General features: G+C 46.9%; 1 protein-coding gene across 1 annotated transcript in view; it reads right to left on the bottom strand.

The window, feature by feature from the left end:
- MARCHF3 (membrane associated ring-CH-type finger 3) overlaps nt 1-17,233 on the bottom strand; it is a 184,593-nt gene extending 167,360 nt beyond the window's left edge. Inside the window, exon 1 of the mRNA XM_083404367.1 lies at nt 17,059-17,233. The gene's annotated coding sequence lies outside the window, so the exon portion shown is untranslated. The remainder of the gene's footprint in view (nt 1-17,058) is intronic.
- Nucleotides 17,234-19,049: the final 1,816 nt, after the last annotated feature.

Below are 19,049 nucleotides of genomic sequence, written 5' to 3'. Positions count from 1 at the left end.
CCTTGGCATGGAATCTATTTTTGATCCAGATCACAAGAGCTGTGAATGTGAGTGACTCAGTAGCGAGGTCAACAACTCTATCTGCTCATATCTAGTCATCTGATTTCACATGATCCAGGACTGCACCTTGTATTAAAAACCAGAGATGGTGTAGCAGAGTGGCCAAGAAATTGGACTGCCAATCAGGAAGTCCTTCAATAAAATTTCATCTCGGCCATGAACTCACTGGTAGGCTTAGAGATGCCATTTCTGCCTCAGTCCTCCCATCTGCAATATGGGGAATAATACTGATTTACAGGGTTGCTGTAAGCAGAGATGGCATGTGAAAGGCACTGAGAGCACTGTACAAATGTTACATACTGTTATTCTTACTGGTAAATCGGGTCCTCCCTTAAAGAGGGCACGTATTGCGGTGAGACCCGGCAAACTGACACCCTGTGTTGTGGGTGGGTACGATTGGTCAGCCACAACACCTGATTGGTAGGTCCCTCAAAGCTGAGTGCAATCTGGCCAATGGGACGCAGTCCAAACGGTTCGAGGGACCTATTTATGCCATGCACGTGACCCAGAGCTTCCTCTTTCGGTGTGTGCATCCGGAACACCCGCCCACCTCTCCCTACTTCTAGGGTTTTGCGCTTCACCTTGCTATGCCGTCGTGTGTCATCTGTCGTTGGGACAGGAGCACGACAGGAATTTTCCCCACCTGGCTGATTGGCTGTTGCCATTTGGGTTTCGCCTGCCACGTAGCAAATCGTCACAACTTGGAAGGTTGCGGATAGGCTCTGGTTCAGGTGATAGGGACGGGAGAACGCTCTCGCCATCCCTATGTGAAGGGTATTCCGTTAAAGGAATCCAGGGACTCGATGGTTTGGTCAACCCCTGAGAGGGGGTTATGCCCGTGCCTGAGTTCAGGGGGACATTTGGGTGGCGGAGATAGCCTGTTCCCAGCTTTCCACTTATCCAGGTTGTTATGTACTGAAGTTCTCACCCTGGGCCAGCAGGGGGATACCGTAGATAGTTATGCAAATGAAGGATTGAAAGTGACGTTCAGTGATTGGATAGTTTGTATGCAAATGAAGGATCGAAAGTGACGTTCAGTGATTGGATAGTTTTAGAAAGTTGCAACAGTTACGTTGTTCTGGAGCTCTATATAAGCAGGCTGACTGAGCTGGTGGTGTCTGGTGTTCAGTTCTGTTCCAGCTTACAAATAAAAAGCTGCTTTGGAAGAATTGCTGTGTCGTCTGATATGTTCACCCACAACTTAACACAGGTGTTCACCCTTGGCTGACCTATGCTGGTGCCCTGGGTCAGCGTTACCTGCATGGCAGGGAGCTAGTTGAACCAGAGCCTATGCAACCAGTCACATTCTGTAATCAACAAAGTTGTGGCCTAAATTCTGCCAAAAACCAAACCAAAAATTTGAGTCATGAGTGCATTTATTTAGGGGGGAGGTTTCAGGGTCTGAACACACAAACCTTGGCTCAAATTAGGCCTACAGCTAACAGTGGAGGATATAACGTAATAGTTATCTGTCCAAGTTGTGGTGTCTGGTGTTATTTATCTGGGATTTTCATTTTTATTTGTCAGAAGTTATTTGGAAGCTGTTTGTGCAAGCTGTTTTACTGTTAATAAATGTCAAAAGGCAGATCCAGTAAAAGAATATTACTTCAGATAAACAGGATGCTGCCTATTAATGTTGACTTTCTAGAAGACAGTAGTTACTGCAGTATTGCTAAACAAGCAAGAAGGAGGATGTCATACGGAATCTATCCTGAAACAAGTATATTTTGGGCAGAGCTTTTACTAGTTACATGGGTGACCAAAGAACATTTCATTCCATTTATTTTCCGGCCAAATATGAAACTTACAGCACATGGCGAGAACCCAAAAACCTGCTTTGACATATGCAGCTTCCACATATACACAAAAGGGCTTCTCAAACATTTCTAAAATACAGTATCTAGCATTGCAATGGACGAAGACCATTGATATTGATTGATTGAATTTATATACTGCCCTATGCCAGAGGTCTCAGGGCGGTTCTCAAAAAAGATCACAATATATAAAATCAAAATAAAAACAATAACTCAATAAAGGTAAAGGGACCCCTGACCATTAGGTCCAGTCCCGGCCGACTCTGGGGTTGTGGTGTTCATCTCACTTTATTGGCCGAGGGAGCTGGCGTACAGCTTCTGGGTCATGTTGCCAGCATGACTAAGCTGCTTCTGGTGAACCAGAGCTGCGCATGGAAAGGCCATTTACCTTCCCGCCGGAGCGGTACCTATTTATCTACTTGTACTTGGACATGCTTTCGAACTGCTAGGTTGGCAGGAGCAGGGACCGAGCAACAGGAGCTCACCCCATTGCGGGGATTCAAACCGCCGACCTTCTGATCGGCAAGTCCTGGGCTCTGTGGTTTAACCCACAGCGTCACCCGTGTCCCAGGTCAACCAAAGGCTTGGTTAAAAAAGAATGTTTTTGCCTGGCACCTAAAGGTGAATAATGAAGGTGCCAGGCGGACTTCCCTGGGGAGAGCATTCCACAGATGGGGAGCCACTGCACAGAAGGCCCCGTTCTCATGTTGCCACCCTTCGGACCTTTCGAGGAAAAGGCACACAGAGATCAGAAGACGATCTCAGGGTCCGGATAGGTTCATATGAAAAGGGGCGGTCCTTGAGGTATTGCGATCCTGAGCCGTTTATTATTTGGCTTCTTAGGTAACATGGGGTCACAGGCACCAACCTGAGCAGAAGATGAGGGGACAATGACATGGGCATGATGTCTACGTGACACAGGGGCACTTGGAGAAGCCTGGTGGTGTTGCTGAATGCAGCGGCAGCCCAGTTTCAATGGCTGGCAGATTTGTTCCTGCCCCTGTCGCCCCCACCATCCTGGGCTTGCTTCCCCCTCTCTTTCCCTTCCATAGCAGGAGGACAAAGAGGAGGTGGAGAAGGAGTCACCAGCCACAAGCCATTGGGCGCTCGGCTCCTCGCTCAACCTCCTCTAACCCCAATTGTTCTCAATACTGGGGGGGGGGGTGTTCAAATGTTTTATGAGGCCCCTGAAGGGATCTGGGCCCCTTAGAGTAGGTGCCTATGCATGGGGCTCCTCAGACTCTCCAACACACTCACAAAACTCAGCATGAAACTCAGTTATGGCCCATTACTATGGAATGACAATATGGCAATAGAGCATGCTCTGGTTACCTCCCGCTTGGACTACTGCAATGTGGGGCTACCTATGAAGGTGACACGGAAACTACAACTAATCCAGAATGTGGCAGCTAGACAGGTGATTGGAAGTGGCTGCCGAGACCATATAACATCGGTCCTGAGAGACCTACATTGGCTCCCAATACGTTTCTGGGCACAGTTCAAAGTGACGGTGCTGACCTTTAAAGCCCTAAATGGCCTCAGCCCAGTAGACCTGAAGGAGCGTCTCCACCCCCATCGTTCTACCCAGACACTGAGGTCCAGCACCGAGGGCCTTCTGGCAGTTCCCTCATGGCAAGAAGTGAGGTTACAGGGAACCAGGCAGAGGGCCTTCTTGGTAGTGGCACCTGCCCTGTGGAACACCCTCCCATCAGATGTCAAGGAAATAAACAACTATCTACCGTATTTTTCGTACCATAGGGCGCACCGGACCATAGGGCGCACCCAGTTTTTACGGGGGGAAATCAAGAAAAAAAATATTCCCCCCCCCCCAGCACCAAAGAGCAGCGTACAGGCTGCGCACAACCTCTCCCTGCCGGAGGGGTTGTGCGCGGCTATGGAGGAAGCCAAGGCAGAGAGCAGGATGGATCCCGCTCGGTGTTTTGGCTTCCTCTTTAGCCCAGCGCAACCTCTCCTTGCCGGGAGACGCTGTGCAGGGCTAAAGAATCCATAGCCCCGTGCAGCCTCTCCGTGCCGGAGGGGTTGCGCACAGCTATGGAGGAAGCCAAGGCTATTTTGGCTTCCCATTTAGCCCCGTGCAGCTTCTCCCTCCCGGGAGAGGCTGCGTGGGGCTAAATAATCCATAGCCCCGCGCAGCGTCTCCTTGCCGGAGGGGTTGCGCGCAGCTATGGAGGAAGCCAAGGCAGAGAGCGGGATGGCTTCCCCTTTAGCCCCGTGCAGCCTCTCCTTGCCGGGAGACGCTGCACAGGGCTTTCCTGGCTTTACTGGGAGGTGGGGGGATTCCCTCACCTCTCCCAAAAGCCCGCAGAAGCCACGCAACCCCTTTAAAGAGATCGTGGCTTCTCCTGGCTTTCCTGGGAAGTGGGGGAATTCCCCCACCTCCCGCAAAACCGGCAGAAGCCGTGAGCACTTTAAAAGGGCTGCACGGCTTCTCTTGGCTTTCCTGGGAGGTGGGGGAATTCCCCCACCTCCCGCAAAAGCCCGCTTTAGCCCCGTGCGCGCTCTCCCTGCTGGAGAGGTGACGCGCAGCTATAGAGACTCCTGCCATAGCCGCGTGTCACCTCTCCAGCTGGGAGAGGGTCGCGGGGGGCTGCTTTAGCCCCGAGCGCGCTCTCCCGGCTGGAGAGGTGACGCGCGCCTATAGAGGCTCATGCTATAGGCGCGCGTCACCTCTCCAGCCGGGAGAGGGTCGCGGGGGGCTGCTTTAGCCCCGCGCGCGCTCTCCCTGCTGGAGAGGTGACGCGCGGCTATAGAGACTCCTGCTATAGGCGCGCGTCACCTCTCCAGCCGGGAGAGGGTCGCGGGACTATAGCGTCTTCGCTCCATAGGACGCACACACATTTCCCCTTCATTTTTGAAGGGGAAAAAGTGCGTCCTATAGAGCGAAAAATACGGTAACTTTTAGAAGACATCTGAAGGCAGCCCTGTATTGGGAAGTTTTTAATGTCTGATGTTTTATCGTGTTTTTAATATTCTGTTCAGAGCTGGCCCAAGTGGCTGGGGAAACCCAGCCAGATGGGCGGGGTATAAATAATTTACTATTACTATTACTACTACTGCTACTGCTGCTATTATAGAACTGTCACTTCAGCACCCTAGTGGTGAAAGTCCTCTATTTCCATTAAGGCATGTAAAAGGTCACCTATATTTCCATTGCCATTGCATGGGATGTTTTGGAGACACAGATATATCCTTTCCACATATCCATGAGCATACAAAAAGCTTGCAAGAATGCATTGTTCCTACATCTCACATCTCACTTCTTGATGAAAGGCTTTGCATGGCTTTTAACATTGAAGCCTAGTCAGCACAGAGTGCACATCTCATATATACATCTGATTCTGCAGAATTCAACTTTACATTATAGTGAGAAAGAAGTTAACATTCACCGTAATTCAAGAATTAAACTCCTCCTTGGCCTACAATTGTTTTGGCACTCATGTGCTCTGAAGCAGATGGCTTCTAAAAATGCCTCCAAATCAAACTCCACTTCTTAGAACAGCTAAATACATAAGTTGCATAAAACTGGGAGATATTCAAGACACAAACTTTAAACATTTGTTTAAAAAAACCCTAGAAGCTTTTCTCTTGGGAAAGATGGGATTAGAACTACCTAAACAGTATAGACATTTATTTCTGTATGCGACTACAGCTGCAATAATAATAATAATATTAATAAATTTTATTTATATCCCGCCCTCCCCAGCCGAAGCCGGGCTCAGGGCGGCTAACAACAATTAAATAATCAAACAATCAAACATTCTAAAAACATTCCATTATAAAAATTAATTAAAGTCAAATTAATGGCAACCGTTAACCAAAATTCTGTGCAGGTTGCCAGAGGAGGGAGTCAGGCTGGGCCCTGACCAAAGGCCTGGTGGAACAACTCTGTCTTGCAGGCTCTGCGGAAAGATGTCAGGTCCCGCAGGGCCCTAGTCTCTTGTGACAGAGCGTTCCACCAGATTGGAGCCGCAGCCGAGAATGTTCTTTGTCCCAAAGTGAAAGGATGAAGAGGTCCCGACGAAAGAAGAATGGATATAGAAACTAATGGAGTACGCAGAAATAGTGAAACTTACTGAAGAATAAGAAATCAAGGCAACAAACTTTTTAGAAAGGAATGGAAATGGTTTATTAAGTATTTACAAACAAACTGTAAACAGATCAAGACATTGGCAGGATTATCATAAAAACCTGCTGTTTTAAATATATATATATATAATAGATGATTAAAAGAATAAGTTAAGGCTATTTGGAGTATGCAGGAAAGGACAAAAATAAATGTAAGGAACCGCAGAAAGGGGGAAGGGACTCGGAATTAAAAATGTTAAAATTATGGTTAAATAATTGTCGTAATGCATATAAATGAAAATTACAAATATATATTTTTTAAAGACATACACTTCAATAATTTAGACACAGCAATTCAGAACTCAGAATGAGCAATCTTTCCATTTTGCTTTGCTCAAGAAGTTCACAAACAGATTTCCATTAACTGATAATATTTGTTAGTTTGCTAAAAGCAAACATGGCACTCGCAAATTAATATTAAAATATTTATAGTTTTTACATATCAAAGTAAGGTGACATCACCATATACAACTAGAGATTACAGCCAATTTGTATACATGAGCCTTCCCCAATCTACATGGCTATGCCAATTGGAGTAATGGTTCGAAACATCTGGAAGGCGGAAGATTGGGGTAAGCTGGCATACATTAAGAAATTAGCTAAAAAGATCCCGCATAGCTCCCTCAAACTACCTGAATTTTGGGGTTCGGGCATTCACTTGTTCATCAAGGGCCAATTATGATAGTGATGGGTATTTTGTGTTGCCATTTCCATTGTTGATCAGTGACCATATGCAGATACCATCAAGGATGCTCAACTGTTGGTTTAGAGCTAACCTGAAAACAAACCTCTTGTCTATACTGGAAAGATTCCTAAGAAGTTGTTGATAAAGGCAACAAAAGAGTGTATCAGACCACTGTGTGTTTGCCCATTTTTACCTATATTTACAGGGTAATGTTATCACAACAGAGGACAACATAGAGCTTATCATCATCTAGGGATACTTCCTCTTGCTTTCAACATGTGTAACTCAGTCTCTATAGTGTAAACAAACCTGACTGGAGCAGGTGAAGGTACTATAGTCACAGAATAACAGAGCCATAAAATGAATTGGAAATTGTTTGAATTCCATGCATGATCATATTAAGGTTGCCATACGTCCTCTTTTTGCAGGACACATCCTCTTTTTCATGGGTATGTAACACAAGAGTCGTCATGGCAATCCATAGTTAAAAGTATTATTATTATTATTATTATTATTATTATTATTATTACCCCACCCATCTGACTGGGTTTCCCCAGCCGCTCTGGGCGGCTCCCAACAGAATATTAAAAACATGATAAAACATCAAACATTAAAAACTTCCTGATACAGGCCTGTCTTCAGGTGTCTTCTAAAAGTCAAATAGTTCTTTATTTCCTTGACATCTGATGGGAGGACGTTCCACAGGACGGGTACCACTACTAAGAAGGCCCTCTGCTTTGCTTAGTTCCCTGTAACCTCACTTCTTGCAGTGAGAGAACTGCCAGAAGGCCCTTGGAGCTGGACCTCAGTGTCTGGGCTTAACGATGGGGGTGGAGATGCTCCTTCAGGTATACTGGGCCGAGGCCATTTAGGGCTTTAAAGGTCAGTGCCAACACTTTGAATTGTGCTTGGAAACATACTGGGAGCCAATGTAGGTCTCTCAGGACTGGTGTAATATGGTCTCAGCGACCACTCCCAGTCACTAGTCTAGCTGCCGCATTCTAGATTAGTTGTAGTTTCTGGGTCACCTTCACAGGTAGCCCCAAGTAGGCAAATGTGTCCTCTTTTTTGCTCTTTGAAATGTGGCAACCCTAGATCATATGGAATTTTCGCTACTGAAGTTATACCTAAAAAAACAATTCATCTCCAGATCTGAACAGATATTCACACAAACCCAGTGTAAACACTCAGGCCTTTTTTTCTACAGGAGCAATGCTCCTTGCGCCGTTGTTTTCGCACATTGGCCTGCGCATCCCTGTTTCATGCTGAAGTTGCCATTATTTCAGGACAGGTGAACTTTTGCCAAGGTGCAAGTTTGAATGTGTTGGTGAACGGCAATGAGATGGTTCAGATTTTATTAGGAAAGTTACCCCGTTCATTTCAGCACTACCAAAAAGCTGCAGCTTCCAGGACTAAATTAATTGGGAGTCCGGTCCGGTCCCCGTTCTTGTGCATGCTTCACTCGGCATAACATTATTCAAGGTCAGTATTACAGGCTCATCATTTCTGTGTCGGATGACAGATGAGGCTGATGGCTTCTGCCTCAGCTGTCATCAGAGCACCCATGAAGAACTAGCAAGCAGTCAGAGTTCTATTTTAAAGACCCAATTCTCCTCACTCGCAGGGGTCTAACAGCACACGTGTCCCTCAAATCTAATTCACTTGGGCTCCTTTCAGATACTGCAGTATAACGGCTGAGAAGCTGAACTTGGAAGCAGGAAGCCACGAATTTTAGTCTTGCCTCTGTCAAAATTCAGTGGCCTTGAGTAAAACCTGTCTGTCTGTCTGTCTGTCTCTCAGCCTGCCCTTCCTCTTCATATATACAGTGGTGCCCCGCAAGATGAATGCCTCGCAAGACGGAAAACCCGCTAGACGAAAGGGTTTTCCATTTTGGAAGTGCTTCGCAAAACGAATTTGCTATGGGCTTGCTTCGCAAGACGAAAATGTCTTGCGATTCCTGGGTTTTTTTCCCCGCTCCTCACCCCCTTTTTCTAAGGCACTAAGCTGCTAATAGCCTTTTAGCAGCTAATCCGCTAATCCCTTAAGCCTTTAATAGCCGCTAATAGCCGCTAAACCGCTAATAGCGCTAATCCGCTAATGGGCTTGCTTCGCAAGACGAAAAAACCGCTAGACGAAGAGACTCACGGAACAGATTCTTTTCGTCTTGCGAGGCACCACTGTAATAGGAATCTATATTAAAGGGTGGTTGCAAGCAGGGCTATTTTTTATAGAAAAAGAGGGGCCGGAACTCAACTCCCTTGTTCTCTTATAATGGCAATGGCGCCCACCTGAGAGTTGCCAGAACTAGGTTCCGGTGAGATCCAGCTGTAAAAATGCCCTGGTTGTAAGGATTAAACATTAAAAGTTCGATGTAAGCAAATGCGAAGTGCTGCATGCTGGGGCAAAAACTCCTAAATTCACATATACATTAACAGGGGGTCAACCTTCAGCAACTGACGGGGATCGAGACCTTGGGGTCATGGCAGATAGTCCTCTGAAAATGCTGACTGGCTGAGGGGAGATTGCAACATTTGGGCCTTTGTAGTTAACTCAGGGACGAAACATGTTAGAAGAGAATATCATTGTGCTTCGCGTGGAGAAATGTTTTCCTTGCTCTCTCACAATGCTAGATTGTAACACATAGTTAAAATCTATGGCATTTGATACCACAAGATGCAGTGATGGTTGCCAACTTGATAGCTTCAAAGGGGGATTAGGCAAATTCATGGTGGGTAAGACCTTTAATGACTACTAGGCATTGTGGCTATATCTCCTTTATTATCACTTCTTCTTCTTCTTCTTCTTCTTCTTCTTCTTCCTTATACCCCACCCATCTGGCTTGGTTTCCCCAGAGGCAGGATACTTCCATATACCCGTGAAGTGTTTTGAACTATATGCTTATTATAAAGGCAAGAAACTCATACCCTCCAACATTCCTCCGATGAAAATAGGGACGTCCTATTCCATAATAATAATTTTACTATTTATACCAGGGCAACCTAAGGCCCGGGAGCTGCATGCGGCCCAATCACCTTCTCAATCTGGCCCACGGATGATCCAGGAATCAGCGTGTTTTTACATGGGTAGAATGTGTGTTTTTATTTAAAATGCATCTCTGGGTTATTTGTGGGGCCTGCCTGGTGTTTTTACATGAGCAGAATGTGTGCTTTTATTTAAAATGCATCTCTGGGTTATTTGTGGGGCAGAGGAATTCGTTCATTTCCCCCCAAAAAATATAGTCCAGCCCAAGACATGGTCTGAGGGATGGTGGACTGGCCCACAGCTGAAAAAGGTTGCTGACCCCTAATTTATACTCTGCGCATCTGACTGGGTTGCCCCAGCCACTCTGGGTGGCTTCCAACACATATAAAAACATAATTAAACATTGACAAACTTCCCTAAACAGGGCTGCCTTCAAATGTCTCGGGGGGGTCAGATAACTCCATACCCTCTAACATTTCTCCGATGAAAACAGGGACATCCTACCATACCCACCAACATTTCTCTGATGGAAATAGGGATGTCCTGAGGAAAAGCGGAACATTCTGGGATCAAATCAGAAACCCAGACAGCTTCTGTAAAACCAGGACAGTCCCTGGAAAATAGGGACAACGTTAGGGTCTGGAAACTGTATCAGAAGTTGTCCAAAGACATTCAACGCATGTCATTATAATAACGACTTCAAACACACAGGAGAAATGAAGTGAAGCTGGGTGAAGGAGGCAGCTCAGATTGAAAGCTGTAGTACGGAAATAACTGTGAGCTTCATGCACATAGAAAATAGTTCTAGCGCTGGCCCTACCGTAAGGCACGGCGAGGCAGATGCCTCAGGCAGCAAATGCTGGAGACAATGGAAGGGGTGACCAAGAACTGTGTGTGTATACACACACCAGACAGCCTGCCCTGTGCCCACAATGTGGCAAAGAAACATGTTGAAACATGGTGCAACTTCCAGTCTGGTCCTCACCTGGAGTACTGTGTCCAGTTGTGGGCACCACAGTTCAAGAAGGACACTGACAAACTGGAACGTGTCCAGAGGAGGGCAACCAAAATGGTCAAAAGTCTGGAAACGATGCCTTATGAGGAACAGCTAAGGGAGCTGGGCATGTTTAGCCTGGAGAAGAGGAGGTTAAAGGGTGATATGATAGCCATGTTCAAATATATAAAAGGATGTCACATAGAGGAGGGAGAAAGGTTGTTTTCTGCCACTCCAGAGAAGTGGACACAGAGCAATGGATCCAAACTACAAGAAAGAAGATTCCACCTAAACATTAGGAAGAACTTCCTGACAGTAAGAGCTGTTCGACAGTGGAATTTACTGCCAAAGAGTGTGGTGGAGTCTCCTTCCTTGGAGGTCTTTAAGCAGAGGCTTGACAACCATATGTCAGGAGTGCTCTGATGGTGTTTCCTGCTTGGCAGGGGGTTGGACTCGATGGCCCTTGTGGTCTCTTCCAACTCTATGATTCTATGATTCTATGGTCAGCTTCTGTGTACAGAAGGATGGTTGCCACATTGCCTTTTAGCGCAAGTAGCAAAATGTCTTGGGTCTGCTGTTCCTTCTCCCTCTCACATTGGTTATTTAGCCTAATCATGGCTAGGCCATTTGTGAGGCAGGCTGAAGACTCCAGAAGAGCTAATGGTGGATGATGAATTTGGGGTATAATTTAGAGGCGACAGATGTGGAACACAAGCCCTGAATTTATGAATTCCAGTCCTTCCTAGCATCAGCTCTCTTAGCTAGACTGCTCTGGGAAGTTTGGATGAAGCCAAATGCCTGGTCCTATACTGAGGTGATTTTCCCTTCTGGGGAAACCACATGAAGATCAAGGACAAGAGACTTCGCTTTTTTTTGTCATAGGTGATAGAAAGGTCTTCCTTAGTACAAAGTGCCATCACCAGGGACAGCACCAGACATTTCACCATTCATTCTCAAATCCAATAATTTATCTCACATGTTCAGATTCATCCCTCAGTGCACTGTCAATGCTGTACCAGGAAAGACTATTGCCAGAAAGCTTCTGGCAATCAGAGTTGAGGTTGGATGAACCCTTGGTCACACCATACAATTGTCAAAGGACCAAACATCCATGACTGAAGAGAAACATGAGCCCAAGTCAGGTATTCCTGAACCTAACATCTGCCTTTTCTCCAGTGAAAACAGCCAGGTGATTTTGCCAGCAATTTCTCTGGATTCATTATAATTTGCCATAATGGTTCTTTGTACATTTGTCTGTGCGAATCAGCACCTACTAATATGCATTTAGGGCTCAGCAGAAAACCAAGAGATGCTGTGAGATATAGATCAGCTTTAGTTCTTTGAAAAATTGCCAGCAAGGATTCCGTCCTCATGGTCAGCATAACACAATAATTAAAAACAACATCAACAATACGATGCAGCAGACAACAGGACGTGGGGCTATTAAACTCCACTCAAACTGCAGACCAAAGGCCTGAACAAATATGTTTTAAATTGACAATTACATGAGGTACAACAAAATCTTCACAGGGAAAGAGTTCCTCAAGCAAAGTACTGGCACCAGGAAGGCCCTGTTTTGTGGTATGGTCCCATGGGCTGCTGGACAGGAGCAGGGAGCTACTAGCAGGGCCTCTCCTTGCCTGTGCCCCTGACCCTTGAGGGACTGCAAAGGACCCAGAATTACCCCAAGCTGCATACCTGCTCCTTCAGAGGGAGTGTAACCTCATCAAGAGCGGGCAGCCTCCCATCCACCTGGTCTAGGAACCACCCACTAACAGGGTCTCCGTCTTATCTGGATTGAGCTTCTGTTTATTGGCTCTCATCTAGTCCATTACTGAGGCAAGATAAGGGTTCAGCACTTCCACTGCCTCACCAGCAGATGCAAAGGAGAAGTAGAGTTGGGTGCCATCAACATATTGCTGACAATGTATTCTGAACCTCCGGATAATCCCACTCTGCAGTTTCATGTAGATGTTAAACAGCATAGGGGATAAAATTGAACCCTGAGGAGCCTCACATTGAAGGCTCCATAGGGCTGAAGCATCACCCCCCAGAAACCTCCATTCAAGTAGGACCGGAACCACTGCAAAGTGATGCCACCCATAACTTGGACAGCCGCTCCAGAAGGATACCATGGTATTGAACACCGCTGAGAAGTTGAGGAGAATTAACAGGGACACGTTTCTTCTGCCTCTCTCTTAACACGGTGATCAAAGCAGTTTCTGTGCTGAAACTGGGCCTAAACCCCAGTTGAAATGGATGTAGAAAATGAGTTTCCTCCAAGAGTGCCTGGATTTGGTCCACAAGCACCTGCTCAAGAACTTTGCCCCAGAAGGGGAGATCAGAAACTGGGGAAGGTTTCTTGAGGAGTGGTTTTACCACTGCCCCCTTCAAGCAGGCGGGAACCATCCCCTCTTGCATGGAAGCACAAATCATCTGCCTGGATCAGTAACACATGATCCCGTCTTGCTGCTCCTCAATAGCAACCTAGTACTGTGGGTTAAACCACAGAGCCTAGGACTTGCCGATCAAAAGGTTGGTGGTTTGAATCCCCGCAACGGGGTGAGCTCCCATTGCTCGGTCCCTGCTCCTGCCAACCTAGCAGTTCAAAAGCATGTCAAAGTGCAATTAGATACATAGGTACTGCTCCAGCGGGAAGGTAAACAGCGTTTCCGTGCAGCTTAGAAGCAGCTTAGCCATGCTGGCCACATGACCCGGAAGCTGTACACCGGCTCCCTCGGCCAATAAAGCGAGATGAGCGCCGCAACTCCAGAGTCGGCCACGACTGGACCTAATGGTCAGGGGTCCCTTTACCTTTAGTGGCATAATTCACCAGCAGCAGGTTCCGGACTGTCTTCAAGGTGGCCCCGTGGATTGCTATAGTCCTACGAGGAGTCTATTACAGCATGAATCACTGCAGTCAGATTACTCTGATACAGGAAAGTCCATAGCTAGCTGGACAGGCAGTCCTCTCAGCTGAAGCTACTTGGGCCTCAAGTGACAGCTTATGCATCTGTTCTCTGGGGGTGGGGAGTTCTATGCCACCCAGAACAGGAACTTTTCCTGATTCCTGTAAGCCAATGATATTCAAGGAATAAGGCCTGCGCCATAGTGAACGATGGCGTAAGGGAACAAAGAACACTAAACCTGAGGTACAAGACAAGGATGCCCCCTTTCGCCAATTTTATTTGTATTACTTATTGAAGTTTTAGCCAACGTAATTAGAGACGATGAAAATATAAAAGGGAAAGGTAATAAAGGAAAAGAGAAAATGAGCTTATTTGCAGGTGGCGCCTTGCTGATAATTGAAAATCGGGTGGAAAATACGCAGGTAATAGAAGCATATTTGAAGGAATTTGGAGAAATGACAAAGTTGCGAGTTAATTGGAATCAGAGAAGTTTCCCCAATTCTTGGACTGAGTAATCATCTGCCAAAAGAATCTCCACCTTATTGATGCTGAGTCTGTGTTTATTGACCCACATATGGACATCAATCTAGCCTCTCCCGGTACAGATTTGGGTATCTCTCTTACAATAAAATCAAAACAAAACTTGTGCTTTGCCTTAATCCTCTTCCCCCACCTTTCAAAGTTTGTGCAATATCTGTTAAGCACAGATATCTATGTTGTCTATAGAATTATATTTTTAAACAAATATTTCCTATACACAAAGCTGCTCCTTCCAGTAAGTGAAGACAGACAGGATTATCTCTTGTGCAGCTAGTGCACACACAAAACACGCAGCGAGTGCAAACACAAAACACACAAAACCTAGAACATGCCAGCAATGTGTCCTTTACCATCACCTAGAGGGAGTCTGAGTTTTCCACGGAACCTGTTAGGTAAAGGTAAAGATACCCCTGCCCGTACGGGCCAGTCTTGACAGACTCTAGGGTTGTGCGCCCATCTCACTCAAAGAGGCCAAGGGCCAGCGCTGTCCGAAGACACTTCCGGGTCACGTGGCCAGCGTGACATCGCTGCTCTGGCGAGCCAGAGCCGCACACGGAAACGCCATTTACCTTCCCGCTAGTAAGCGGTCCCTATTTATCTACTTGCACCCAGGAGTGCTTTCGAACTGCTAGGTTGGCAGGCGCTGGGAACGAATAGCGGGAGCGCACCCCGCCGCGGGGATTCGAACCGCCGACCTTTCGATCGGAAAGCCCTAGGCGCTGAGGCTTTAACCCACAGCGCCACCCGCGTCCCACGGAACCTGTTACTGAGGTGGAATACTCACTTTAATCACTGTGCATTTATTCCTCTCGGGTTACCATTGTGAGCATATTTACTTCACGGTAAGTGCTACCGAAATCTATTGGACTTACTTCTCAATAAACCTCAGGGTCATCAGAATGTCTCTGTTTTTAGCACCACATGCAATAGTTTTTTTCCTGTTACAGACACAGCACAGCTTTGGATTGACAAACAGTTAAGGAAAACGGCATGCAAGATTTCCTTAACCAGCTATGGTTTGGCACGGACTAAGATGTGAAGATTTTCCATTAATTAGATAACTCTTCATTGCCTCTCAGCCTCAAAATAGCCCAAACAAACCAACCATTCACAGAAGCCTATCATTAAAAACAATTTGGCAAGGGACCAAACAACAACAACAACAAAAGCCCTCCAGACCCTTGATTTGCCAGGATGTTAACTCAGTTGTGCTCAGGTTCTCAAAACCACCATTTCCAAAGCTACACACAAGTTCAACAACATGCCTAATTTCATACTGTGTTTTAAGATTCAGGAAAGGCAGTGTTCTTTTTGCGACTCTTTCCTGGATTCTTGAGCTCTGTCTGGAGTGTGTTTTAACAGATGGGCTGGCTGGCAGACTGTGGGCTGTAAACCAGCAAGCCGTGTGGAATCTGCACTGAATGATTTGGAACCGAGCGCTCGTAAAGTTCACGGACACAGGCAGACTCAGACTTGTACGCAGTCGCACACAGAGGAGGTCACACACAGAGTACACATCGCTAGGCAGTCTGCCTCCATCCCCCAACCGCGAAAGGGAAGTTCAAGACTTGGCATTCGGCTTTACAATCCTCTCACATACATTGCAGCTCCTCAACTGGCCGAAACAAAGGAAGGGAAACAAAAAAATGCTACATATACAGTCTCCAAAGAAATTAGCATCTCTTAACACAGCCTGAAAACAAGAGATACAGAAAAAGGCATTGGGCAACTATCATGGACGGTGACTGGAATTTCCCCCTGTTGTCAAATCCAGCACATAGGAGGAAAAGAAATTAAGGGTAGGATGGCTACTGAGTATTTGTTTGCCCTGAGAAAAACTATTCCCATCTCTCGCTATTCTAAGACAGGAAGAAAAGATAGCCCAAGTGGAAATTTAGTCCAAGCCAGCCAGCTTTTGTTAGTTTGTGTTTACAACCAAATAGTTACCATGGCATGTGTTATATTTGTAATAAACACACATACACACAATTCTGACATGTACAGCAACTGCACCCTGCATTAGAGATGGCTTGCATGCATGTTTATTTAGAACATAGGCTCTGTATTGCACATCTGTATTACACATAGCCTTCTTTGTGCTCCATTAATTGCTTTTTCCATCTTGACACAAGGTAATTATTGCATTATAGTCTGAAACACCATCAGGGAAGCTTCCCTCGGCATACTCTGCCCTTTGGGTGGTGGAAACAGAAACCAAATACTGCTAAGAAAATTACTGCCAAGAAAGGATGACAACTTTTTCCCATTCGCCGTTGTCCCCAATTTTAAAGACCTGTTTTTAAAAGTCCGTCACTCTCAGCAGAGCAACAACTCTGTGATCTTACCTTGACGGAAGTTTCTCAAGCAGATGGGCAAATACTGGGGGAGGAAAGGTAACAAACATGAGAAACAGGGGTGGGGGGGCTTTCTTTTTTTCCTCCTCCTGCTCTGGAAGATGAGACTCCAATGGCTTCAAGTTACAAGACTAAACATCAGGAAAAACTTTCTGAGCTGTTCAACAGTGAAATAGATTCTCTCCTTCCTTTGAGGTTTCTAAGCAGAGGTCGGATGGCCATCTGTCATGGATGCTTTGGCTGATATTCCTGCATTGGAGGGGGTCAGTCTGGATGACCCTCGAGGTCCCTTCCAACTCTACGATTCTCCAGCTTCCTATATTTCAGGTTTGCAAAAGGAGGCTCGCTGCTCAGTGCCAACCTCTTCTTAGAACCATCGTCCTCTCCTCTCTCTAGCTGGTATGAACTAAGTTGGGGGAGATAGGGAAGAACACAGCCCTTCCTTGCAAACTAGGGGTGGGGGGGTCCCTATGCAAGCTCTTGCCTGGAAGAAGGGAATCACGCGCGGACCTGATGGAAGACTCCAGCCCGGGTAGAGAGAGAGAGAGAGAGAGAGAGAGAGAGATCCACTTACCCTTTTTTCTTTCTTTCTTCTTTCCTTCTCCGGAGGGGTCCCGCTTCTCAAGGCGCAGCTTCCCCGGCATGGGAGGCGCCGGGCAGCCGCGTCTCTGCCCTTGCGGGATCCGGGGACGGGCAGGCGAGCAGCCGAGTCCGCCCCCCGCGCCGGCAATTCATGGACCTATTTGCTTGCGCTGGAAAGAGAGAGGCAGCCCAGGCGGGGCGGGAGGAGGGGGGCTGCGGGGCGGGGCCAGCTCTCCTGATTGACAGCCGCCTCCTCGTTGCCTTCCTCGCCCTGGGAAAGGGAACCGGGCGGTGGAAGCCGCGTTTAAGGAGGACAAAGGGCGGCGGGGAGGACCCCTAGTGGCCACAGAGGGGAAGCGAACCGGGAAAAGCGTCCAGGTAAGAGCGCCGGAAAGATGCTCCAGGTAGATGCGGATGCAGCTGGCGCCGCACACCTGCCCATTAACCCCTCCGTTCCCGCGTGGCGGCGCTGCGGTCTGAACCACTGAGCCTCTTGGGCTTGCCGATCGGAAGGTCGGCGGTTCGAAATAGTCCGAGAAAGCTTTACATTCTTCCAAAAAACGTCCATCATTAGGATCTTCTATTATTTTATTTTCTCTCCTCCCCCCTTATTTCTCTTATTTTAGCTGGTAGCTCTGCGGATTCCACAGAGTGCCATCACTTTACTTATCCATTCTTCTTTGGTGGGCACTACTGGTGCATCCCACCAGATGTCAAAGAGAAGAACAACTACCAGATTTTTAGAAGACATCTGAAGGCAGCCCTGTTTAGGGAAGCTTTTTAATGTTTAACAGACCACTGTATTTTAATACTTTGTTGGAAGCCACCCAAGAGTGGCTGGGGAAACCCAGGCAGATGGGTGGGGTATAAATAAATAAATTATTATTATTATTATTATTATTATTATTATTTTACTTCCTGTGGGAGCAGGTGGTGCTGTGGTCTAAACCACTGAGCCTCTTGGGCTTGCCAATTGGAAGGTCAGCAGTTCAAATCTTCATGGCGGGGTGAGCTCCCGTTGCTCTTTCCCAGCTCCTGCCAACCTAGCAGTTTGAAAGCACACCAGCGCGAGTAGATAAATAGGTACCACCGTGGCAGGAAGGTAAATGGCATTCCCGTGTGCTCTGGTTTCTGTCACGGTGTCCCATTGCGCCAGAAGCAGTTTAGTTATGCTGGCCACATGACCTGGAAAGCTGTGGATAAACACTGGCTCGCTTGGCATGAAAGCAAGATGAGCACCAGAACCCCATAGTCGCCTTTGGCTGGATTTAACCGTCCAGGGGTCTTTACCTTTACCTATAGGGCAAACCACTTTCTTTGTAGTTGTCTTGTAGAGTTTAAAATAAGCAGGGCTTTTTCAGCCGGAACTCAGTTTTGGCACCTCTCAACTAGGCGCCATTGCCATTTTAAGAGAAAAGGGGAGATATTTGTGGTGAGTTTTGGTGTCTCCTTTTCTCGAAAAATAGCACTGAAGATCAAGAGAACCCTTTTTTATCCCCAGCCATGGCTCATCCTCTCATGACTGATATGAGACAGGTACCTTAGCTCACAACCAGAAGCAGAACTCTCCCAGAGAGAGAGGGGATGCCTCAACACATTGATTTCTCACCAAGAATGGTAATCTGTGCGCCTGTAGATCACATCCTCAATTGGGTCCCATGGGTAAAGGGAAAAGGGTAAAGGGACCCCTGACCATTAGGTCCAGTCATGGCTGACTCTGGGGTTGCGGCGCTCATCTCGCTTTATTGGCCGAGGGAGCCAGCGTACAGATTCCAGGTCATGTGGCCAGCATGACTAAGCCACTTCTTGTGAACCAGAGCAGCGCATGGAAAGGCTGTTTACCTTCCCACCGGAGCGGTACCTATTTATCTACTTGCACTAGTGTGCTTTCGAACTGCTAGGTTGGCAGGAGCAGGGACTGAGCAACGGGAGCTCACCCCGTCATGGGGATTCAAACCGCCGACCTTCTGATCGGCAAGTCCT

This window comes from Podarcis tiliguerta, assembly GCF_965153285.1.
Source record: "Podarcis tiliguerta genome assembly, chromosome: 11".
In the NCBI taxonomy this organism is placed as follows: Eukaryota; Metazoa; Chordata; class Lepidosauria; order Squamata; family Lacertidae; genus Podarcis; species Podarcis tiliguerta.
This window is presented reverse-complemented; position numbering and strand designations above follow the sequence as displayed.